This window comes from Ochotona curzoniae, unplaced genomic scaffold (assembly GCF_017591425.1).
Source record: "Ochotona curzoniae isolate NIBS_2020 unplaced genomic scaffold, NIBS_Ocur_1.0 contig_3622, whole genome shotgun sequence".
Classification (NCBI taxonomy): Eukaryota; Metazoa; Chordata; class Mammalia; order Lagomorpha; family Ochotonidae; genus Ochotona; species Ochotona curzoniae.
This window is the reverse complement of record NW_024465926.1, coordinates 12,082,243-12,108,683: the sequence shown is the minus strand read 5'-3', so window position 1 is coordinate 12,108,683 and position 26,441 is coordinate 12,082,243. Positions and strand designations below refer to the sequence as shown.

The following is a 26,441-nucleotide window of genomic DNA, read 5'->3' as shown; positions in this document are numbered from 1 at the left end:
AAACGCAAATATGTCAGGAATTATACTAAGTGCAAAAGAACTAAATTAAAGGACAAAAGTGACCAGACTGAATTGTTGAATAGAAGAAACAAAGTCCACTTACATAAAATTGATAATACTGACAGCTCCTCTAGTTTGCTATCATCCGTGAATTTCTTCTCTTTCACTTGTAAAACTGATGCCCTCTTGGAGTTCTGGTGTTTGTAATGCTCACGTGACAACTTGAAGCATAGTGTTATGCCTACCAGGTTAAAATTATCTTTTAAACAAAGATATATTTACTTTTTCCTTCAAAAAGTGGGAGGTATGGACTCCGATTACTGAGTCCATTCAGGATTGTGTTCATTTCTAAATCACTAACTTGAATAGGTTGCCTTATCACAGGTGTCATAAAGAGTAAATTATACATTTAATCACACAACTAACATGAAATAAAAAAAAGGGGAGAAGGAGTAGGAAAAGAAAATGAATATTTGCAAGTATGTAGGTAATAAAAGCTATTTAGCTGCTATAAAACAATTCATTTAGAAGTGAACAGCTAAAACAAAATTAACAAAAATGTCTATGTTGGGAAATGAAAAAATGACCTGCAAAAATTAGGAATTCAGGGCCCGGAGCGGTAGCCTAGAGACTGAAGTTCTCGCCTTGCATGCTCTGGAGTCCTATTGGGTATCATTCTAATCCCAGCAGCTTTGCTTCCCATCTGGCTCTCTCCTTGTGGCCTGGGAAAGCAGTCGAGGACGGCCCAAAGCTTTGGAACACTTCACCTGGAAGAAGCTCCTGGCTCCTGGCTTAGGATCAAGTTAGGTCCAGCAGTTGGGGATACTTGGAGAGTGAATCAGCGGAAAGAAGATCTTCCTCTCTGTCTCTCCTCCTGTCTGTATATCTCATTTTCCAATAAAAAAATAAATCTTTAAAAATGAAGAATTCAATGAGAAAGTCTTAAGGAGAATTTTAAACTACATGAAATTGATTTATAATAAAAACATTGAAAGAAAATTTTACAGCATTTTATACTGTAATAGAAAAGAGGAAGGAGTGTAAATTAATGTGATCATTTCTATCTTAATTAAATGCGGAGAAAGAAGAAAGTAATGAGAATAAAACTAGAAATTGATTCAATAGCACTTAAAACTTTTAATAGAGAGGATCTGCAAAGCTCAGTTATTTGAAAAGACAATGATGACTAACAAGCCTATGATGAGATAGATTAAGAAATAATCACCATTAGCTGGACTGGGAAAGAAAGTTGAGGGATGGGTGTCTGGTACAGTGATTAAAGCATCACTTGGGAGAGCCACATCCGTTATTGGAGTTTCTAGATTCAAGTGGTGGCTTGTTCCTGATTGCAGCACCTGTCTTTCCACTGATGCCTGAAGCAGTTGAGTCCCTGTCACTCATGTGGGAGCTCTAGATTGAGTTCCTGGCTTCTCGATTTGGCCTGGATCAACCTTGGCTGTTATGGTCATTTAGGGCATGAACCAGTAGTGAACCAGATTGTCTTTCTGTCCATCTGTCTCTCTGTTTTTCTACATTAAAAATAATTTAAGAATGAAATTTGAATTTGGGATTAAGAAAACGAAAAAACTCAACAATAAATACTCTGGATTTTGTGATGATAAGTTTATACTGATATGCAGGCCATAAACTTTGAAAATTGATAATAAAACAGACAAAATCTTAGAAGAAATGCTACCTACCAAAAGCTTAGGCCAAGAACAAATAGAAAACCTAAGCAATCACAGATTTTAATTAAAATCAGATAATTTGAATCAGTATCCAAAATATTTCTGCAAAGAAAACTCCAATCCTAATAAAATCTACATTCAGGAGAAAATAATTCCCAACAATCTATTTTCTAGAATATATATATGTTTGTGTGTGTGTAATTGTATATATAAATAAAATCAGGCAGGTGCAGTGACACAGCAAGGTATTCCTGTGCCTATAGTGGTGTCCCACATGGGCTCAGGTTCATGTCCCAGTTGCTCTACTTCTGATCTAGCTCTCTGCTTATGGCCTGGTAAGCATCAGAGGATGGCCAAGGGCCTTGGGCCCCTGCACCAGTGTGGAGACTCAGAAGAAGCTCCTGGCTCACCCCTTCAGATAAGCTCAGCTGTGGCTGTTGCAGCCCTTTGGGAAGTGAAGCCGCACATGGAAGACCTCTCATCTGTCTCCCCTTCTGTATAAATCTGCCTTTCAAATAAAAATAAATAGATCTTTTTAAAAAGATAGCTATATCAAAGATATTAAAACAGCATTGATAAAAGAAAAAATTGAGCAATATTATTATGAAAATGATTGTGAAAATGTTGCACAGATGTAAGCAAACCCATATTTGTAGACTGAGTGATTTTCCCCAAAGGGAAAATCACTTTCTGAGGTCCTGTTGTCTGTGTATCTCTCTGGAATACCTGTGTTCTCTTTATGCAAAAACTGATCAGTTGCCACACCTTTGTAAGTCTTGATTTTGGAAGTCAACTTCTCAAGCTTTTTTTCTTTTTCATTAAGAATCTTCGGGTTAGTCTTGATCTCTGGAATGGCTATGTATAAATTATAGGCAGTTTATCAAATTTCAGAAAACTAAGTCCTGTAGAGATTGTAAATAGAATTCCTCAGAACCTAAGTTAGAGAATCATCTTCCATAAACAGGGCTTCTTGCTTTGAGTTGGGTCTTCTGTTAGTAAGATCTTATCTTCTGTTCATAAATGTTTTGCATACTGAAAAAATTTTTAAATGTGCTTTCATTTTATTTGAATGGCAGAGAAATATCTGACATGCACACTTGTCTTCATCTGCTGGTTCACTCCCCAAATACATGTAACAGCCAGGGCTGTCAGACGTGGTCCAACCCAAGAGCCTATAACTTTAATTGGATCTCTGACATAGTTAACAGAGATCCAAGTACCTCAGCTACCTTCTGCTGTGTCTGTTAATGTGCATTATCAGGAACCTAGATCAGAAGTGGAGCAACTGAAACTCCAACCAGGTACTGTTATGTGTGATGCAGGTGTCCAGGAGAGCACTTAACCATTGTGCCAAATATCTGCCCTACTTGCATTGTTTAGGGTTTTTTTTTAAACAAGCCTTTATATCTTTTTGCTGTTGTAAGCATCTTTTTACATTTATTTCCTAAATGTTGATTGCTGGCATAGAGGAATGCAATTGATTTTTGTTATTTATTTTATATTCAACTGCCTTTCTAAACTCAATTTTGAAAAAAAGATTTATTTTGGGCCTGGCATGATAGTGTAGTGGTTAAAGTCCTCGCCTTGCATACACCAGGATCCCATATGGTCGCCAGTTCTAATCCCAGCAGCCCCACTTCCCATCCAGCTCCCTGCTTGTGGCCTGGGAAAGCAGTCATGGATGGCCCAAAGCCTTGGGACCCTGCACCCATGTGGGAGACTTGGAAGAGCTCCTGGCTCCTGGGTTCAGATTGGCTTAGCTCCAGCTGTTGCAGTCACTTGGGGAGTGAATCATCGGACAGAAGATCTTCCTCTCTGTCTCTCTTTCTCTCTATATATCTGACTTTCCAATAAAAACAAGTAAATCTTAAAAAAAAAAAAAGATTTATTTTATTTATTTGAAAATCAGCGTTAGAGAGGAGGAGGGGCCAGCCGTGTGGCAAACTAGGTAAAGCTTCTGCCTGTAGCACCAGCATCTCATACAGGTACCAGTTCAGGTCTGGGCTGCTCCATATCTGATCTGACTCCCTAATAATGCAGTGTAAAATGGCTCAAGTCCTTGAACCTCTGTATCCACATGATAGATCCAGAAGAAGTTTCTGTCTCCTGGTTTCAGATTGGCCCAATTCCAGCCATTGTGGCCATCTGGGGAGTGAACCAGTGGAAGGAAGGCACTGTCTCTCTCCGTTTCTTTCTGTGGCTCTTCCTCTCAAACAAACAAGTATTTATTTATTTATTTATTTTTATTGCAAAGTCAGATATACAGAGAGGAAGAGAGACAGAGAAGAAGAGCCTTCATCCATTGATTCACTCCCCAAGCAACTGCATCGGCCAGTGCTATGCCGATCTGAAGCCAGGAGCCAGGAGCTCTTCCAGGCCTCCCACGTGGGTGCAGGGTCCCAAGGCTTTGGGCTGTCCCCGACCACATTCCCAGGCCACAAGCAGGGAGCTGGACTGGAAGTGGAGCTTCCGGGATTAGAACTGGCACCCCCATGGGATCCCGGAGTGTTCAAGGTGAGGACTTTAGCTGTTAGGCCACCATGCCAGGCCCATAAATAAGTCTTAAAAGAAAGAAAAAGTATGCACAAGAGAAAGAGAAACAGAGAGAACTTTCATTTTCTGGTTAACGCCCCAGTGTCCACAATGGCTGGAGCTGTAACAATATGAGGCCAGGAGCAAGGAGCTTCCCCAAGTCTTCTACATGAGTGTAGGCACACAAGCACTTGTACCAGCTTCTTCTTCTTCTTTTTTTTTTTTTTTTTGTTGTTTTTGGTTTCTTTTCAGATGCACTATCAGGGAGCTGAATCAGAACTAAAGCAGCTAAGGTCCCTGCTGGTGCCATGATGCGGCATCATAGGTGGCTGCGTAATCCTGTGTGTCACATCTCTAACTCCATAACTCACTTATTAATTTGAATAAATTATTTGTAGATTTTTTGTGTTTTCTGTATAACAGTAGCCTTTGTAAACAGTGACAATTTTTTTTACCATCACCTGGTCCTGATATTGTTTTTTTTTTCAGAGTGTTGATTAAAACCTTTAGGAAGTTGTTAGTTCTAGTCCATGCATCCTGTGGATCGTAAATGCAAGGCTGCAAAAATTTCCTCATTCAGTCTTGAGAGAGTTACTTTCTCAAAAAACTCCATCAACTTAAGGAACTTCCCTTCTAGTCTCAGGTTCCTAAGAGTATTTCCTAATGATATAGTGAATTTTATGAAAAGCTCTCCCAGCGTTTACTGAGGTGATTGTATGATTTTTTTTCTCTTTGAACTTGCAAATGTGGTGACAAATATTAATTGGTTTTCTTAGAGTTGGATCAACTTTGTTTCAAAGTATACCATACTTTTAACTCATTTTTCACCAACTTTTTGAAGTCTGCATTTGCACGAACATTTGATATATGATGGAAGTGATAGTGCAGATCAAAGGAGAAGAGGGTGGAATTGTGGCCAGTGGGACATCTGGGTACGAATATGGAGAAAGAAAAATTAAATTGTCTCCTGATTGCCCACTCTACACAGAAATCAATATCAGATGCTTTCAAAACCTTTATGAGTCTCTAAGTTGTAGTTTTTTTAACGATAAAGCTTTTATAAAATAATACAAATTATTTTCATGGCCCTGAGTTATGAAAGAATTTCTTTTTTTTTTAAAAAAGATTTATTTTTATTATTTTTTCATTGGAAAGGCGGATATACAGAGAGGAAGATCTTCCGTCCAATGATTCACTCCCCAAGTGAGCGCAACGGGCCGATACTATGCCGATCCGAAGCCAGGAGCCTCTTCCGGGTCTCCCACGCGGGTGCAGGGTCCCAAAGCTTTGGGCCATCCTCGACTGCTTTCCCAGGCCACAGGCAGGGAGCTGGAAGGGAAGCGGGGCTGCCGGGATTAGAACTGGCGCCCATATGGGATCCCGGGCGTGCAAGGTGAGGACCTTTAACCACTTGCGCCACCACGCCGGGCCCTGAAAGAATTTCTTAAACCTGGTACACACAGCCTTAAGATAAAGTGTAATATTTTTTAAAAATGAAAAATCATTGAAATTTGATGATTAACATAGAGGCTCTATGAAAAGCTAGCATACGTAAAAATGACAATAGCAGCAATATCCAGAAAGATCTATAAGCTAAGAGGGAACTTGGTGGGAAAAATGAGAATTGAAAGATAAGCTGATTTTGGTGAAAAACAACCTTGTCTCACTATGTACTTTCTCCATAATTCAAATTTTCCATGAATGTTTCGAAGATCCTTTGCATTTGTACTGCAGGAGGTGACCAAGAGAGGCATTGTCTAGCCATGAAGAGTAAGTGTCTTTGCAGAGAACCCTCCATGGTGCTAGAGCTGAGACTTTACAAACTCCTTGGCCCTAACTCCAGAGTAGATGACTTCCTGCTATTTTCTGCAGTGAGGGACCTACTGGGAAACTTGGGGCAGAGGTATAAGTATTTCTTTTTCTATTTTCTTTTTCTTCTCACTTTCCAGCTTCTTGAGCTCATCCAATCATTCCTGTCCTTTGGACATCAGGGATCCTGCTCTGAGCCTGGAGCTTTGGAGGGCCTACCTGTGAGTGTGCTTCCCAAAGGCTGCAATTACCTGGTGTCTGCCCTGCCTGCCCTGCCATAGTCTGCATAACCTGGGGCCCTGATGCAAAGTGTTCTTGGGTCCTTCTTTCCAAAGATAAACCACGCTGTCTTGTCCTAAAAGCTGGTGGTTGGTGTTAAGCTGTATGCCTAGGAATAGGTGGACATTGAATGTGTGTGTGGACTTGGCACATTTTAGGCTTGGTTGTCCCATAGAAGATGAGGTTGGTAGTTGGGGAGAGGCTGGGCAATGGGCCAGGAGTCTGAAGTTAATGTACAGCCTTCTTCTTCTACATTCTGGCTGGGAACTCTGAAGGGCTGAGAAGTGTACATCAGGGCTTCTCAAGCTAACACTGGAGAAAATTTTTTTAAAATTTGAATTCATTGTGGACCAGCATTTCTGTTCAATATGGTATGAATAAATGATAAGAGATATGAAATTCAAAAAAGATACGAGCAATACAGCGTTATGTCTAAAGAGTGTACAGATTTTAAAGATTCTTAGTTTCTGTATTTATTTGGCATGATTTGATCACCTAAATTCCCTCTCCCTTGGAAGTAAATTTTATTGAAGTTTCTAAAATATATTCAGTAAAGTTGGTGATTGAGGAACATACTTGGGCTCATATACCTTTGAAATTTTAAATTAATCTTCAATGATGTTGATCAGGAAACTCTTTCATTGGTGGAAATCATTCTCCAGTCTCCAGAATTGTATCACCTGGGAGTATTCTGGGCTTCCTTTGAACCATAGTATATGGTTTTGTATTCACATGATATTTGAGATAATGATGAATAATCCATGCAGGTATCAGCATATGAGTGAAAGCATCTTTGCTTTGCTGGTATGCTTTATAGACCAAGTTCCTCCAAGGGACCCTTTTCTGTAAAAATTTATTCCAGAATCTGTTCAAGGGCTGTGTCCTCTGCGGGGGTGGCACTGGCTCAGCTCCTGGTCCTTGAACCATCGTTGCCTCAGCTCTAGCAGCTGCTGCAGCCACATTTTCTCATCTGGTACGTACTCTGATATGTCACCATGGGAACGAGACAGCATGGCATAACACAACCCAAACCTGGCTCTTGTCAAGGGTGTGCATTCCTGTTCCGCAAAGTGACATTGTGAGGACCTGATCACATAATTTTAAGACTTGCCTTTTTTGCCATGCTGGAATACCAGTCACCCAAGTTCAAGCCTGCCTTCCCAGGACATTGTGAATATGTGATTTGATAACATTATAGCTTAATAGTTAAATATTTAGATACATAACATGTGGGCCTTCCTCTGTATTCTCAGGTGGTTTTACTCCACTGGTTTGCAGGTACCTGTGGCTATGCAGCCCTGTGTCTCCTGAACAGGTGGCATATGGCTGCAGCACTGTGTTCCCTCCTTTACCTCTGGAGGTGTTATAAACCCATGAAATTCACGATATGGACTGATGCCAATGAAGATGAAACACCAGCCCCGAGAGCTTCTCTTCCCTTCTGTTTCCTCTGCTATGGGGACAAAAGTGCATCTTGATATTCTCAGTGTCTAGGTTGCTTCATAATTTTTTACCCCATGCCACCAACATTTTTTGTTCACTTATCCTGCCAACTCTGGTGTAACTATTCCCTGTATGAAACCCCACCTATTTGAAATAGCCTGTGATTGTCTTTAGTTGTTGTTTGTTTGTTTTAATTTTGTTTTTCCTGCCTGGACCCTGACTTATACACCTCATGAATTAAGCAGGAAAAAGACATGTCAACCAGAATCTGAGCAGTATCTTAATGGGCATTAATTATTAGAGAAATAGAAGGTAGAAGAACAGCAGGATAGCTTTGCAGACACATCATGGGAAAATGTGCATCTTCCTCCAGGACTGGGAAGACTAGGCAGCTGGATCCTACTAGGGCATTTGAAGGGTTTGGGTATTTAGAGTTTTCAGAACTCTTGCCTTGTCTGTGCTGTGATTCACATGGATGAATGTGAATAGTAGTGTTATTCTACAGAACAAACAAAAGTAAATTAAATGCCAGAGAGACCCCAATGTCCACCAACAACAGATCCAGTCAATGAATTATAATTTCATAAAACAGAAATGTGAAACAAATGTTCTACAGCTCTGTGCCAGCAGTATGAATGGCTTCAGAAGTGTCACATTCATTGCTCAGTCAACCAGCATTTATTGAGTGCCTGCTATATGCCAGGCATTGTGCTACATGCTGGAGATACCTAGTGGGTCTTGCTTTGTAGTGGAAAGAACAGACAGGAAGCAAACAGTAAAGCACAGCTGCTCATAAGATGCTTGGCAAATGGAATGCCAAAGATTTGAGAGCTGCAGATAATAAAAGAAAGCAAGGGCCCGGCGCAGTGGCGCAAGTGGTTAAAGGTCCCCACCTTGCACGCCCGGGATCCCATATGGGCGCCGGTTCTAATCCCGGCAGCCCCGCTTCCCTTCCAGCTCCCTGCCTGTGGCCTGGGAAAGCAGTCGAGGACGGCCCAAAGCTTTGGGACCCTGCACCCGCGTGGGAGACCTGGAAGAGGCTCCTGGCTTTGGATCGGCATAGTATCGGCCCGTTGCGCTCACTTGGGGAGTGAATCATCGGACGGAAGATCTTCCTCTCTGTCTCTCCTCTCTGTATATCTGCCTTTCCAATGAAAAAATAATAAAAATAAATCTTTTTAAAAAAAATAAAAGAAAGCAAACAAGGAGAATGAGAGGTAGGGTAGAGAACATGTGTGTTTGCTGCTGACCCTGGAACAGGGTCATCCACACCTCACTCAGAATGTGATCTCAGTGCTAAGCCTTGGAGCTAGTAGCAGTGAGCCAGGCAGGGAAAAGCTGCCCAGGCAGAGGGAACAGACCATACACAGGCACAAGGCAGGGCATTTCTGTAGGCCAGAGGGGACTGGGGTGGGCTCAGAGAGGCAGCTGTGTACCTGGATCCTGTTTGCCATTTAGAATCAATGATAATCTGAGTACAGAATTGTGTAGTCATTTTTTAAACATTTATTTATTTTCTTTGGAAAGGCAGATATACAGAGAGGAGGGGAGACAGAAAGGAAGATCTTCCATCAGATGATTCAAATACTCCCCAAGTGGCCACAATGGCCGGAGCTGAGCCAGTCTGAAGCCAGGAGCCAGGAGCTTCCTCTAGGTCTCCCACAAAGGTGCAGGATCCCAATGCTTTGGGCTGTCCTCGACTGCTTTCCAGGGCCACAGGCAGGGAGTTGGATGGGAAGCAGGGCTACTGGGATTAGAACTGGCACCCATATGGGATCCTGGTACATGCAAGGTGGGGACTTCAATCGTTAGGCTACTGCGCTGGCCCTGTGTATTTTAATTATGTGAATGAGATTATGCAAAAAGCTCTTTGAGGGACTGGTGAATCCCAGTATCTGATGTTTAAGAATTTCACACATATTCGAGATAACATATTCAGCTCCTCTATGTGCTTCTTCATTGGCCCAGAACATTCATGGTTTCTCTTACCATATTAGGCAGGTGCAAATACTCTTAGAAAAATAGATCATTTCTTCTGCAATTTGTGGTTTCCATATTCTTGGACATAAATGAAATTATTACATTTTTTTAAGCTTAAAAATGCTCCCAATTGGGGCCACCATTGTGGCATATTGGGCTGAGCCTGTGGCATTGGCATCCTGGATGTGAACTGGTGCATGTTCTGGCTGCTCTACCTCTGATCTGGCTCCCTGCTTGTGGCCTGGGAAAGCAACGGCAGCTCAAGTCCTTGGGCTCCTGCACTCACGTGGGAGAGTTGGAAGAAACTCATTTTTCTGAGCTTTGGATTGGCTCAGCTCTGATCTTTTTCCCTTTGGAGAGTAAACCAGTGGGCTGAAGACTCTTCTCTCTGTAACTCTTTAAAATACAAATAAATCCTTAAAAAATGCTCCTGGTACACAGAATAAGTAATGAGGAAATAGTACTATACTTTTAGAGATTTCTAATTTGTTTTGGTTAATTAATTTAGTAAGAATATGAAAATGAAATAAGCCAATAATTGGGAACTGTTTTCATTATGTGTTTCATTAAAGGAAGCATGTGAGGTTTAGAGGAACTTTTAAGATTAGTAGTGTTTTGCTATGTTTTAAGATTGTTAAAATATTAATATGGCTTATATTAAGATATTATAAGATATTAATATGTAAGAATTATATAAAATGTAATCTATAACACAATTATTAATCTTGTTATAAGATTATAAAGTATTAATATAGCATGGTGCTAGTTATTGTACAAGGTGTTATAATGTTAATATATATTACTGATTCATGTACATTTATTTTTAAAAGATATGTTTATTTGAAAGGAAAGATTATATAGAGCAAGAGGTATAGTGGGAGAGGAGAGAAAGAAACAAAGAGAATCTTCAGTTGGCTGGTTCATATTCAGATGACTGCAACCCAGGTGGCAAGAATTTTATCCAGGTTTTCCATCTTTGTGGTAAGGCCCAGTGTGACAGGGCCTTACACTCAGGCAGTCGTCCCCTGCTTTTCAAGTGCGTTAGCAAGTTGCTGGATTGGAAGCAGAGCAGCCAAGATGTGAACTGGTTCCCACATGCAATGCCAGCATCAGAGAGGGTGGTTTAACCTGAGCCACAACAATGCTGGCCCACACATACATTTATTCTCAAGTGTTGATAGCTTTCCTTTGGTGTTCTGAAAAGTAGGAAACCCATTTTGTAGTCATTGGTATTCACTGCTGGCAAGATCCAAGAACAAATAACTTCAGTTTTCATGAACACATTTTGAGAAGCAAGAAAGATTAGTTTTTGTGTTGTACTTTGATGTGTGGTTAGAACCCAAAACTAATGGTATATTTCAGTACATGGAAAAGTCTAACTTTATTCTGTGGTGCTTTGTTGTTAGATTTGCTTTGAAATATTTTATCTTTGGAAAGATCTGTGTACAGTTTTAGATCTCGTAGTTAGTAATCCCATTTACTTTTTTTTTTTTTAAATCTTTCCACTGCCCTGTCCCAGTTCTGGACCTCTCACTTTCTAAGCTGTGTTAATATTGAAAATGATGCAAAATGAAAGGTGGAAGTGGGGAAAGGACAGCCTCAGAGGTATGTGCTTATCTCCTGCTTTATTTTGTTTGACATTGTTTTGGCCTTCAGCAAAAAGAGGAAATTTGCTTTTGTGATTCGCTTACTTATATAAAGTAAAAAAGAGCCTCATGACTTTTTTTTTTTAAGAAGAAAGACATGTTTAATAATTCTGTTTGAGTATTTCTTCAAGGTATGACATATACCCTGGATTAAAGGCATTCATACAGTCAGCAGGAATCCTACCTTGGTTCTTGTTAATGTCTGTAAGGGTCGATTCTCTTCTCACACTACTTCTAGGGATACAGTGAGCAGCAAGGTTCAGCATCTTCCAACTGAGTGCCAGCCTTTGGTTGGGAACCATAGCTACCTGGGAAGGTTTAGAGTCCTGTATGGGATTTAGAAACTGGAGTCCATGTCAGTTTATCTTTGTGTTCCACCTAGTAGTTCTTGTGGGACTATGTAAGCTGTAAATCCTAGTCTTCCCCCTGTCTGAAGGTGGAAGCTTCTTGTTAGTTACCCAGGTGAACTGTGACTCTGCTGAGGGTGTATGGTACATGTAGAAGGAAGATGGCTTAGGAATAGAGCAGTGTACACTAGCCCCAAAGTTTGCTTTTCCATTTTAATGCAGTAATTACTGAAATAACTTTTGTAGTCTTCTTGTTCGTTCATTATTTCTATAGGAACACTCATTGAGAGTATATGTTAGGTTCGCTGTTGTATCCATTGTAGCTAGGAAGAGTTTGATGTTGATGGGATGGGGATCCATGCAAAGCATTGGCCTGTTTCATCTCAGATCTCTCCCCAGCCCTTCTCCATATTATAGTACAATCCCCCTACAAACTGTGTTGCTGAGCTTCCCATGTCAGCTTGTTTCCAGCAAGGCCTGGCCCGTTGCAGAGAGTGATGGGTAGAAAAAGGGAAAAACAACGATGAGGTTCCCTGTTTGCATTGAATTTAGACTCAGTTACCAGGTGTGGCTCCAGCTCCCACAGTTGGAGCTCTAGATCTTGGGCTCTGACAAAATCATTTCATTCCTTTGTCCCCTTTTCCAAAAGTCATTTATTTTTATTTGAAAGGCAGAGTTACAGAGAGAGAAGAAGAGACAGAGGGAGAGGTATTCCACCTACTGATTTACTCCCTAAATGACAACAATGATTGGAAGTGGGCATTACTGAAGCCAGGAGCTTCTTCTGGATTTCCCACATGGATACAGGGGCCAAGGACCTCAGCCATCCTCTACTGTTTTCCTAGGCCATTAGCAGGAAGCTGTATTAAAAGTGGAACAGCTGAGACTTGAGCTGGTATCTGTATGGGATACCAGTGTTGCAGGCTATAGCTTAATCTGTTAAGCCATATACCAGCCTCTCCTCTGTCCTTGCCCAAAAAATGGTTTTGGCTTCTGTCTGTCTCTCTCTCTCTCTCTTCCTTCTTCCCTCCATATTGAAATAGACTTCAAATAAGGGTAAAATCACTGTAAAGTATGTAGTTTGCTGGCATTGAGTAGTCCCGCAAACATGTATAGTCATCATCACCATCTAGGGCATTTTCATCACCCTGTGCCTGTTGGCAGTCACTCTCATAGGCTCTGGCAACCATCAGTGGACTTTCTGCATGTTTTGTCCTGCTGGGGTCATAAAACACAAGGGCCTTTGGGACTGAATTCTTTCACTTGACAGAATGTGTTCCAGGTCTATTCATGTGAGTCTCTCATTTTGAAGGCTGAATGGTATTCTATGTTATGGGAACAACATATTTTAGGTATTCATCCATTCATCAACTGATGGACATTTTGATTGTTTCCATTTGGGGGCTACTAGGGATCATGCTGACATGAAAATTCATGTGAATGTTTCTGTGTGGACATAGAAGCAGGACTGCTAAATTGCAGGGAAACTCCATGTTTTACTCTCTAAGGAACTGGATAGTATTTTCTCTCAATTACAAGTCTCTCCACATTGTCTTATTCCTCTTGGTTCATTTGGCTTTTCTAGCTCCTTTATAATTAGTTCCTTCTGTAAAATATCCCCTATTAAAATACCTGTGGCAGAATGTTTTCTGGACTTAACCATAACTGGTTTCATGGATGTTGTGCATGAAAGTAAATATTATTCTCATCTATTTTCCATTTCCACATATCTGCTGTCTTGCATAGAAGACAATGAAAATATGCACCAATTTACTAGCATTATCTGGGGAACACAGTGATTAGTCATATTTTGCAACTTGGCTAGTCTGCTGCCATCTCTAAACTTGTCATAATGCTTTTTAACCTGTCTTGTTTTTAGTAGTCTTCAACTTGAAGTATATGGAGCTTGTTTGGAAAGCAATTCCATGGAAAGGGATTCCTTAGAGGCTCTTGAAGGTTTTGGGCAAGTGACACTGGGAGGCAAGTTGCATTAATGAGATGGTGACTGGAGGGCAGCTGGGACTCAGACCTGCCAAAGACCCTGGAGATGTTCTTGAGTTGTCCCTCTTGAGTGGTAAGGAAGCTGAGTTCTCTCTCCATTCATTGGACATTGGCAGCAGGCTGCTCCCCAAGGAATTAACTCCTCCAGAAGTTATAGTTTATGGTCCTTTGGCTAGAGAAAGACTTCAGGCAGTCCCAAGTGTTTGCCTTGAGAGTTCTTTTTTTTATTGTGTGAGTGTGTGTGTGTGTGTACACTTGCACATGTGTATGTTCAAAAGGGAGGGAGAAATCTGTTAACTTCTTAAGGATTGGCAACTTGCATTTATATGTTTACATTTTACTTGTGAATAATGACAGTTCATTGCTTTTATGTGTTTATGAAGGAAACTGCCCAGGGAGAGAAGCTTCTGGGACTGTATATAGGAACTGTCACTTGATGTTTACTCTGGGATTGTTCTTTCAGTTCCCGTTGATGTCACAATTATGTGCTTTTAGTAAGTACCACGAATCTTACTCTGCACTGTCGACACACTGAGAAAGGAACCTCATGAAAACACGATGTTCAATTTCCCTTAAGGTCTTTAACCACAGTAGCAAAAACATATAAGGGAAAATAAAATCTTGCTCCCAAACTTGGCACAGGCACAATGCAGAAGGTTTCAGATGTCCGTGGGAAATGACAGGTGTTCAGAAAGAAGAAAGGCTAGTTAGCAGCTGGGCCACCAGTACAGCTTCCTAGAGACAGTGGAGCGCAAACAGAACCTGTTTAAATCAAGCTTAAAATGGCTACAATAAAAAAGCAAATCACACAGTGCCTCTGGTTCTCTTAACTAGTGGAGTGGATCTAGATGTAGTTAGCTCTTTCCCCCTGGGTTGAGGTTGCATCTTCATTAGCTAAAAGCAAGGTGGTTGGAATAGAGAGTGTTTAAACAGTTACTGAAAAATGACATGTGCATCTGGGAAACTGCTCTCCCATCCTTGGCTCCAGACTATGCCTCCTGTGGGGAAGAGATGTGGCAAAGACTTTCCACTTGTCCTGACCATTGCCCAGGTCCCAATAAACACTGTCATGTAAGTAACTGCAGAGACTTTGCTATTCTGTCCTTTACGACTCCAGTCTGCAGTAGGAAGGCTTTCATTGCTACAAAAGATAACTGAGATTAGATAATTTACAAATAAAACAAGTCAATTTGGTGCACAGTTCTGCAAGTCCAAACACATGGCTCTGACTTCCTCTTGGTGTCACAATATGAGAGAGGCACTAGCAGGTGATTCAGAACATGTGTGCTGGCTCAGCTCGTTCTTCCTCTTCTAAAGCTACTGAGTCTAGCCTGGGACCCCACTCTCAAGGCCTTAACTAATCCTAATTGTCTCCCAAGACTCCTAACATATGAAATAAGGAGTAAGTGTATGACCTTTTGGGGTATACACTCAGCTTCTGTTATGGATGTTGATTCCTTATCATTACAACCAACATTGGCCCCATGTGGAGTCTGGTAGGTTAAGCCATTGCTGGCAATGCAAGTACCCCATATTGAAGCATCACTTTGAGTCCTGGCTGTTCTGCCTCCAGTACAGTTCCCTGCTAACATGCCTGAGAAGGCATTGCATGATAACACATGTATCTGGACTCCTGCTAGTCACATGGGAGATCCTCCTGGTTCCTGGCTTCTGTCTGGTCCAGCCTTGGGTGTTGTAGCCATTTAGGTGGTAAATCAGTGGATGGAATATCTCTCTTACACACACACACACACACACACACACACACACACACACACACACACACACACACACCCTCTCTCTCTGTTGCTCTTTCAAGTAAATAAATCTTGAAAAAATAGCAATATTTTCCATTTATAGTAGCTATATGATGTTAATTCTTGAAATAAATATTTACAAATGAAAGAGAGACCTCTTTTCTGATATCTTTTACTGACCTAGCTAAAATTAAGCATCCAGTGGAGTAAAGCAGAAGAATGGGTCATTTGTAGATAGGACAAAAATTATGAAGTATGACCAGTGAAGTTTAGAACTCAACATGGCTTCCATGTTAGATTTAATGGTGATTCCCAAAACTAAGATTTGCACAAAACCTCCAAATATTACTTTATTTACAAACAGGATCTTTGCAGAAAAAGTCTGTCAAGATGTGGTCATATGGGATTATAGTGACCCCAAATCTAATAACTTGTGTCCTCATAAAAAGACCATAAAATAGAAGAGAAATGGGAATGCAGTAGTTAAGAGCCAAGGGATGCCAAGGATTGCTAGCCAACATTAGAAGCTGCCAGACACTAGACATCTCTCCCTCAGAGCTTCTGGCAGGAACCAATCCTACTGACATCTTCATTTGGACTTTGGCTCCAGAACTGAGAGAATCTGTTTCTGTTATTTCAAACTGTCCAGTTTGTGTTAATTTGTCATAGCACCTTGTCTTCTAATGCCTGCTCAGTTTGCTAATCTTCAAGAATTTTTGCAGATGTGTGAGGCTTCTGGACTTCTATTTGGCCTCCTCCCCTTCCCATCCATTGCACATAGAGGTTATTCACTCCTATCCCCACATAACACATGTTAAATGGCACATATTAAATTGCTGGAGTCTCTGTTTCTTGAAAGTGTTGTGTAGTTTGTTGTTCAAAATATGCTCTGTCAGTCCCCTTTCTGGGGTCTTAATTTCCCTTAACTTGCGCTGTGACTGGTACATATTTGGCTCTTTCTAAATGTTTCTTTAATTTTCAGAATTTGTGCTAATTTTCTGCCTCTTCTTTAGTGTCACTTCCATTTGAGTCAAATGGTCAATACAAGTTCTTTTTAATATTTTATGTGTAACTTTTAAAAGTCATAACTGTTTCTGTCAGTCTCTTAGGGAAATATATATAAAAATGAATGTAACTTTGGATGTGAAAACAGGCCATAGTGCGATCACAAGCTAGGATTTCCTGGCATGGATCATAGAAACAATTCTTCAAAATTAATTTTATTTAGAATTTATTTTACTTTGTGAGGATAAATGATGGAGTAGAAGGAATCAAATAGTAAATAACTGTCTTGAAAATGGAGGTGACTTCATTCAAGGCTATTAAGGCCAAATTCACAGTCAGCAAATCAAAGCAATCTTTTCACCTAATTAAGCTACGTGGATGAATGTTATTAAATACCTGAAAGACTTTTATACACAGAATTATTCTTTACGCCACCTCCTTCCATAGTGAGTTGGGAATGGGTCAGGGGAAATTTGTAGCAAGAGGTGGAAAGGTTGTTTTACTGCCAAAGTCAGTTGAAGATGAAAGCAAGACTCAGAAAAGGTTTTGTTCAGGGAAAAAAGATGAATCACGAAGGGGGAAGTCAGCTCTTTCCACGACTTGGTATGTATGTGTATGCAATGATCTCGTGTTTTTAGAATCCTTCTCTGGCATTCCAGCGTTAGCCAGTAGGAAGAGTAATTAATTATTCACACAAAGGGGGTAAAAATTGTGAGTGCAACATGTTCTTAAACCATAAATCATATTCCCTTCAGGATATGAATTTGAAAAGGCTGATTATGGTTGTGTCTTAAATATCAGTTTGATGCTAGGAGAGAAAAAATATTAGCAAAGTGGCTTTTGGTAATAAATCCAGATTTCCCGAAAGTGGAACGTAAATTGCAAGTTGTTTTTCTATGAGTTCTGTCAAGAACTTTTTTTTAAATAAAACATTCTTTGTACTGTAGGTAAGAGTCATTTCTTTACCAGAGGTGTTCAAATTGCTTTTCCTTGTTGGGCCCCTTCATTTCATGTCAGTGAAATGAAGGTTATCCTGCAAATAAAATAAAATAATTCTTGGATTTGCAGCTCCCAGTGTACTTACAGCAATCATCACCTATCGAGAGAGAAAAAACAATGTGCTTAGCAGCTTCTGACATTTTTGGGCTTGAGAGAAATACAATAGATAGTTGGCAGATTTAGACTATGACTCGATTATCTGTTGTCCAAAGCTTCCAGAAAGACTCTCTCTCTCTTTTTTTTCCTTTATGGCTTGGTGGATTGATTGAATTTAACTGGGTGGGTTTTCTGCCTGATATGATATCAGCCGAGTTGACTCAGTCGATGACTAGACATGTAGAAAGCTCCAAGATGGCTTTGCTCAGTTGGCTCATTCTTTAGAGCTTTCACGTGTATCTAGAAAAAGACTCTGGAAACACAAGGCCATTCCATACACATACATACCAAATCATGGAAATAGCTGGCTTTCTCCATACATGCTTCAAACGGCTGGCCTGAGCCTTCAAGTGTCAGGTTAAACTTATACTGGGTTCTAAGCTAAGGTTGTATTTGGCATGGTGCTGTTTTCCATCCAAGTCCAATGCCTAACCCAAGTTCAAGGGAAAGGAAGTGAGTTCTATTTCCTTTAGTTTTTATTTAGTTAATTATTTTTCATTTTATTTAAGGTAGAAATAGTGGTCTTCCTTCTGGTAATTCACCCCCTCGCCCCCCAAATATGTGCAACAGCCAAGGTTAGGGTTGACCAAGACCAGGAATCAGAAACCTCAGCCTAGGTCTCCTATGTGTGTGTGTCAGAGAGAGAGAACTAACTGAGCCATCATCCACTGCCTCTCAGAGTGCGCATTAGCAAAGAACCGGAAATGGAGACATGAGCCAGGCAGTTTGATATGGCAAGTGGATGTCCCATCTTAGCTAATGCCCCCAAGTCCTACCCCTTTTTAAATCTATTTATTTTTACTCATGTTTGAAAGAGAAAGTAAGAGAGCTCTACTTCTTGATGGGGAGAGTAACATGCTTATACAGGAAGAGAAAGAATTAATGGTGGATATCTTTGGAAAAAACCTGCCATATATCTTTACTCACCGTTTGGTTTTATAAATGATGTTTTCTCATGTGGCTTCATCTGTTCTTATAAGAATAACCTAAGGGCAAGTGTGTGGAGCAGCAGATTCTGTCGCTGCAGAGGATGCCCACATCCCATTTCACAGTGCTGATTTGCGTTCTGCATACTTGGCTTCTGACCCTGTTTCCTGCTGACACATTCTTCAGCGAAGCAGATGATGGCTCACTTGCTTGGGACTCTGTCACTCGCATCAGAAACTCAGAGCCCTGGGCTCTTGGCTTCAGCCTGGCCCATCAGTAGTGGTTCTGATGGGCCAGAATGGATGGAAGATCTCTCTCTCTTTAGCTTTTTGACTGCCTTGCAACTAGATGAAAACAAATAAACATTTGAAAAAACATATTTAAAAAATAGTTGCCTCCCAGTTTGAACCAGCATTTTCTAGGCCTATAGAAAAGATGATCCTCATTATTTGTAGTAATTGGTCCTATTTAGTTAGCTTTTACTGTGTGTTCAGCAATGAGTTTAGTTCTTTGTGTACCTGAGCAAATTCTTGCAATCACCCTGGGGGGATGATGGGTCTATTTTCTTGATGAAAAAAATATGAGAATTTGAACATGCAAGAAATTGGCTCAAGTTCTCACACCTTATAAAGTGGCAAAACCAGAATTGGAGACTGTAAGTTTTTGGCTTTGAAGTCAGTGTTTTTGCACTGAAATGTGATAGCATTTGTAGGCCCACTCTGAAGTTTGTGTTTGAAACTGCTGTCAAATCCATCGGCACAGGATTTGTTGACTTCCCTGAAGTGTGCTCATAGAATTTCCCTGAAACAGGCATTCCTGTTCTTGGCACGCAGGCTGGGACAAGGTCCATGAAATGTCTCCACCAAGGACTCTGATTTATGCGTCCTCTAACAGCAGAGGCATTTTCCTCAGGACTTGGGTCCTTCTTTTCCTCCTTCCAATGTCCCCGTGATATTCACCTGAATGACACAAAAGGCGTTTCCCATCTTCAGCCCCAGGTCTTCCTGTTCTCCTATATAATATTAACATATCTTAATTACATTCTCACTGCTCTAGTCTTAGACTGTGGCCATCCAGACCACAGGGGATTTTTTTTTTTTTTTAGTGAGTGAAACAAATATGAGATTGACTTCTACTATTTTGAGTGTTAGATTCTTGTCATGTTCTCTTGTGAGCTTTATAGTCCATTAAACTCTATCCTACATTCCTTTAGGCCATTAGTACTTTCTGAACCTTTCCGTATTTCACTTTGAAGTTAATATTTCATATTTCTGGCCATGTATTTACCGTTCACTATCATTAAAGACAGCTAAATTGCTCCATCTCCAGCTTTGGGTTTTTTATTATTACTTATTAATTCCTTGAAACCTGTTTCCATGGCACAAATGGCAAGTTTTGTAGCTGGAAATCGTTCGGATTTGGGTATTTGTTTTACTGCTGTGATTCTATTAGGATTTTCTCTTGTTTTTAAGAAAGGACAAATAGAAGCACAAGTAAAAAAAGCCACAAATGGTCATCAAAAGAATGACTTGATACCTTTTATCTAAGTCTAAGAGTTGGGGCATTGCTTTTTAATTCAAGGTTGAAAGGACACTGCGCCTTAGGCCTAAACTGTAGTTACTATTGTTGTCTTAGGGGAAGTTTAAAAAAATATTTAAAAATTAAATTTATTATTATTATTATTATTATTATTATTATTATTACTAGAAAGGTAGAGTTAGAGAGAGGAGGTCCAAATGGCCTAAACAGCCAGAGAGGGCTGTTCTGAAGCCAGGAGCCAGGAACTTCATCTGGATCTCTGTCATGGGTCCAGGGGTCCAGGTCTTCAGCCATTTTCTGCTTCTTTCCCAGGCCATAAGCAGGAAGCTGGATAGGAAGTAAAGCAGCTGAGACACACGTGATCCATGGGTCAATAGCTTTCATCAGTTTGGAAGATTTCCAGCCATTGTTTCTTCAAATATTTATTGCCTCCCCATCCTTTCAGAAATGACTATTATATTTGGGCTTTTGTAGTGGTTCTACAATTGTCTGATTTTGTTTCAATGTGATTTTTCTCTTCTAAAATCTCTGCCTCATTTTTGATGGTTTCTGTTGCTTTTTAATAATGTTTTGTTCTTTATTGCCCTCCTATTAATTTCATTTGGTATATTATTGTTCATCTCAAACATAATTTATATTTCTAGAAACCCAGTTTGTGTCTTGAGATTTATTTATTTTTACTTGAAAGGCAGAATTACAGAGAGAAGGAGATAACATAGAGGCAGAGATCTTCCATCTCTGGTTCACTCCCCAAATGACCGTGACAGCTGGAGATGGGCTGGTCTGATGCCTAGGAACCTTGAACTGTCTCTGGATCTCCCAAGTGTGTGCAAAGCTTTAAGGACCTGGATCGCTCTCAGCTGCTTTCCCAGGTCCTAAGTGGGGTGCTGAATTGGAAGTGGAGCAGCTGGAACTAGAGCCAGCGCTCATATAGAATGACTTTGCTACAGGCAGAGGATTAAATTCACTATGCCATGGTGTTGGCCTCCAGTTTGTGTCTTTAAAAATTATCTTCTGGGCGTGGTACGATAGCATAGTGGTTAAAGTCCTTGGCTTGCACGTGCTGGGATCCCGTGTGGACACCAGTTCTAATCCTGGCGGCCCATCCAGCTCCCTGCTTGTGGCCTGGGAAAGCAGTCGAGGATGGCCCAAAGCATTGGGACCCTTCACCCACGTGGGAGACCCGGAAGAGCTCCTGGCTTCTGGCATCGGATTGGTGCAGCTCCAGTCGTTACGGCCACTTGGGGAGTGAACCATCGGATGTAAGATTTTCCTCTCTGTCTCTCCTCCTCTCTGTATTTCTACCTTTCCAATAAAAATAAATAAATCTTAAAAAAAAATTATCTTCTGTGAATTATCTTAACATAGTCGCCTTTCTTTGTCAATTCCTGTATCACTTTTCCTTATAATTTGTCAGTTTTAATTTTTATATTTTGCAGCTCTTGTGTTACGACCATGTATGTTAATGGTTTTTGCACAAGTACTCATTTGCATGGGTGCGAATACATAGTCACTTATAAACATACAAGAAATATTTTCCTAATAGGCTTCTTTACTCTTTTTAAAGCTTGTTGATTTAATCAAAATTTGATATTAAATTTACTACGTCATCTTAGTATCTGCATAGCATATTTCTGTTTTTTATCATTAAAGAGTTACAGTTTTTATGTGGTATATTTCTCATAAGCACTAATTTACCTTGTTTAATCTTGCTATTTGTCTTTGAAAGTTTAAAAGTCATTGAGAAAAATGAGACAGGAGCTGTGAACACCACTCATGCAGGGTGAAGAACAGAGGCTTGGCTCTTCCGAAGGTCCTGTTGAGGAGTCTCGGCGTTGGGGCATTCTCATTTCCTTTGTCAGAGGCTAGAATTCCAGAAGCTCCCATTGAATAACCTCCCTTGTTGCCACGTTGGCCTGAAAATGCAGATAGAGCAAATGATCTTAGCTTTCCAATATGATCAACAACCTCAAGGAGTTCCAGCCTCTTGCTCTGCACAGGAATGAGTCTCTTACCGTAGTATTATTTCATATTTTGCTTGTAAGTTCATTTTAGGCAGCGTGCGTGTGTATTTATTTTTAAATAACTATTTCTCAGTGTTCTCTCATTGTTTCCCTAGATTTGGCCATTCCTTTTTAATATGGTCAAGCATGAAATGTACTCGGTCAGTGTTGGGGTGAAATTTTTTTTTATTCTCATACACTATACATTAGGCAGTCATTTATAAAAATACAAGGTAACATGCCTATTACCTAAAAATAAAATAATTGTTTTTGTGGAATGAATTGGACAATGTGGCATAATTAGACAGTGGGCATTTGTATTCTGGTATTATCACTTTGGAGAGTCAAAAAAAATGGAAGTAATTTATTTCATCTCGGTAATGCTCCTTCTTTCTGGTCCAACAATTTATCAGAAATGTTAATCCAGCAAGCTGTAAGTGGAGGGGAGAGAGAGGGAGAGGGGATTTAAAATTAGCCTGGAAATATTGTACAACTCATTAAAAATGTAATCATGCGTAAAATGAGATCAATGAAAATTTATCTAAAAGTGCAAGGAAAAGGCATTTTCTAGTATGATACTGGATTTAATAGACTGGATTTTAATTTAGTCGGTTTGCTACAAAAAATCCCTCCAGGCTAAATAAAACCGTTTTCCCTCCCAGTTATTGTACAGACCCCTTCCTTCTGATATTCAATCTTATCTCTTGCTGGATATGGGTTTCAGTATATTGCAGAATTTGTTTTCCTTACATTTTCCATTACTGCTTTCATTTACATGATAAATGAATAGAAGTAGAAACACATGCACACACAAATACCACACACACCATTTCTTTATTAATTTTGTTTAAATTAGAGTAACTTTTTTGTGCACTCTTTTCCCTCCCCATTTAATAACCAGTGTATCTAAGAGTTATTTTAATATTTTGCTGTTCTGCCATGGGAATGGGCTCCTCTGGTTTTACCTAGTGCTTTCTCCTTCTAACATGTCATTTCATACTTAGACTTGTAGCTTCTGCTTTGATTCCTGTCCTGCATTGCTAATGACATTGATGAATTTTTTTTCTGTTAAAAAAGACCTATTTCTGTAAGGCTGAATCTAAACTACAAAAGTTTAAAATACGTTTACACTGAAAAGTGTAATGGCTTTCAAGATTTACTTCGCAGGTCACAGTGTGACAATTCTCAGACAATGAGTAGGGTTTTGTAAAATGGGATTCATATGTCTTCTGCCCCTTCTGTAAGAGCTGTCTTTCTAGTCTTATAATTCTGGAGTATTAAAAGATGGCTTTTCTTCTTTCTAGAACACAAATATTAAGAGTCCTCGCTATTTAAAAAGATCAATAGTATAACTAATTAAATGTTCATTTTTCCTCTTATCCTTAAAAGTAACTCCATTTACCCCTCCTGACATTTAACTCTGTAAAAAATGTAGTAGTATAAATATATTTGTTTTGGATCTTATAAAATTTTTATAACATAAATTACATCATACCATCTTAATCTTTCCTCATTTTTCTTAACATTGTTAACATTGTTAACATTGTGTCTTAGAAATTGTTCCATTTCAATATATGTAACACTACTTTCTTTTCTTTCAGTATTACCTGGTATTTTGTGTGGTGATGCCAGAAAGATCTGGAGGGGATTTAAGTGTCCATAATGGGGAATGGTTAACGATGACAGTGATGCAGTAGGAATCTTCCTGCATAGTAGGCATGCCCCTTTGAGGAAATCCCTGAGAAGCGGAAAAGCAAGGGAAGCAATGTGTGTTCCGTGTGCTGCCCCATGTTGTTCAGTCACATGTTCCACCATTTGCTTTTAGAAATGCGTGGTATTGATTTGTCTGCTGAACATAAAAGTTATTCTGAAGGAGTTTTAAAGTTTCTAAATCTGTGAATTTCTTTGTCTTTTTGATGTGAAATCTAATTTTATTTTATTACGATCAATCAGTGTGACTTTTATGAATTCAGCATTGTGTTAGTTGATGAGATTTTCTTCATGAATTAATACATGATCAGTTTTATTTGATGTGTACCCCAGACTATTTGAGAAGAATTTTTTTAAAGAACGTTCTTTATTGTGCTCAATGTTCTATTTTATATCTATTAGAGTGAAATGGTTAATTAGGTTATTCAAATGTTCAATAGTCTTACATTTAATTCATTTGTTTTGTCTGCTGGTTCCTAATAGCTATGTTATTAGACATGAGCAAAGCTCACATATTACATCTCCTTGACAAATGACTCTTTCTGTTCTTTTAAGTTTGTCTTAAATTCTGTCTGTTTTTCTAATAAGAATTGTTTTATTTATCTTTGCTTATAGGAATACCTTTACTGTTTCTTTTGCTTTATTTTAAAAATATCTTTAAAATAGAATGTAGGTTGTTAAATTTTAAATAAAGATTTGAAGTTTTCATTGATAATTATTCTTCCACCCAGGGTTACCAGATTACCATTATGAGTGTGTTTGGACTTACTCATCATCTCACTTATGTTTTATGTTTATTTATGCTATAATAACTCATTTCTTCCCTTTCTTCCTGCCTAATTGTTTAAAAGTTTATTTTTATTAAAATCATATATACTGGGCCTGGTGTGGTGGCGCAAGTGGTTAAAGGTCCTCACCTTGCACGTGCTGGGATCCCATATGGGCGCCGGTTCTAATCCCGGCAGCCCCGCTTCTCTTCCAGCTCCCTGCCTGTGGCCCGGGAAGGCAGTCGAGGATGGCCCAAAGCTTTGGGACCCTGCACCCGCGTGGGAGACCCGGAAGAGTCTCCTGGCTTCGGATCGGCATAGCATCGGCCGTTGTGCTCACTTGGGGAGTGAATCATTGGACGGAAGATCTTCCTCTCTGTCTCTCCTCTCTGTATATCCGCCTTTCCAATAAAAAAATAATAAAAATAAATCTTTAAAATCGTATATACTGAGAGGAAGATCTTCTGTCTGCTGATTCACTTCCCAAGTGGCCGTAATGGCCAGAGCTGACCCATCCAAACCCAGGAGCTTCTTTTGGGTCTCCCACATGGATGGAGGCTCTCAAGGCTTTGAGCCATTCCATGACTGCTTTCCCAGGCCAGAAGCAGGGAGCTGGATGGGAAGTGGGGTTACTGAGACATGAGCTGGTGCCTATATGGGATCCCAGCATGTGTAAGGTGAGGACTTTAGCCACTAGACTACTGTGCCAGGCTCCCTGCCTATTTTGATTGATGGGATTATTGCCTTCCATCTTTTCCTTCTACTTGAGATTTGTAGGTTGTACCTTCCATTTCTTTTCTTTTTTGTAATTTTAATGAAATATCAATTGTCCATCTTCATTTTTTGAAAATATTTGTTTGATAGCAGAGAGAAAGAGAGGGAGTCTTCCATCTGTTGATTCACTTCCCAAATGGCTGTAATGGTTGGAGCTGGATCAGTCTGAAGGCAGGAGTCAGGAGTTCCTTCTGTGTCCCACATGCAGGAGTGCAAGCACTGAACCATCTTTCACTGATTTTCTAGGCCTATCATCTGGGAGCGAACCTGGAAATGGAGCAACCAGGACTCAGATGGGCACTCATATGGATGTCAGTGCTGCAAACAGCACTTCACCAGCCATGTCATGTCACATGCCCTGATTCTCTTTCTGTCGTCTATTCTACCATGCTCCTGAAGGAGAAAACCTTGATATATTTTTATTAATATTATCATTTCCTATCTTTTTTGATATGTTTCAGATTTTGGCTTTCAAGTTGCTAACAGACTTTTTTTTCCTTTTGATGGGTATTTCATTATTTTTTTTCTAGTTTGTTTACTGAACTCTTTTTTGTTATTATTTGTTTACATTTTATTTGAAAGGCAGGAGGGAGAAGCAGTGTAAGATGGAAAACATTCTTCCATTTTCTTGTTAATTCCCAGTTGTCACCAAATGCCAGGGCTGGTCCAGGCCGAAGCTAAGAACCTGGATCTCCATCCAGGTCACTCAGGTTCATCTGGACCATCATCTGATCCTCCTAGAGTGTGTATTAGCAAGAAGCTGTATCAGAAATGGATGAGCAGGAATTTGAAATAGACATTCTGATTTGGCATAAATGTTTCCAGTTTGTCACTAGCCTTCTGGGTTTTGCTTATGGTATTTTGTTTTTGTCATGTAAAGATTTTGATTTATTTTTTTCAGTCAGATTTGCTAATCTTGGGCATGGCATAGTGGCTCATTGGCTAAATCCTTTCCTTGCAAACACTGGGATCCCATATGCTTGCCAGTTCATGTCCCAGTTACTCCACTTCCCATTCAGCTCCCTGCTTGTGGCCTGGGGAAGCAGTAGAGGATGGTTCAAAGTCTTGGAACCATACAT

General features: G+C 39.9%; 1 pseudogene; it reads right to left on the bottom strand.

The window, feature by feature from the left end:
- Window positions 1–6,920: 6,920 nt before the first annotated feature.
- On the bottom strand, window positions 6,921–7,321 carry LOC121157788 (annotated as a pseudogene).
- Between the last annotated feature and the right edge of the window lie 19,120 nt (window positions 7,322–26,441).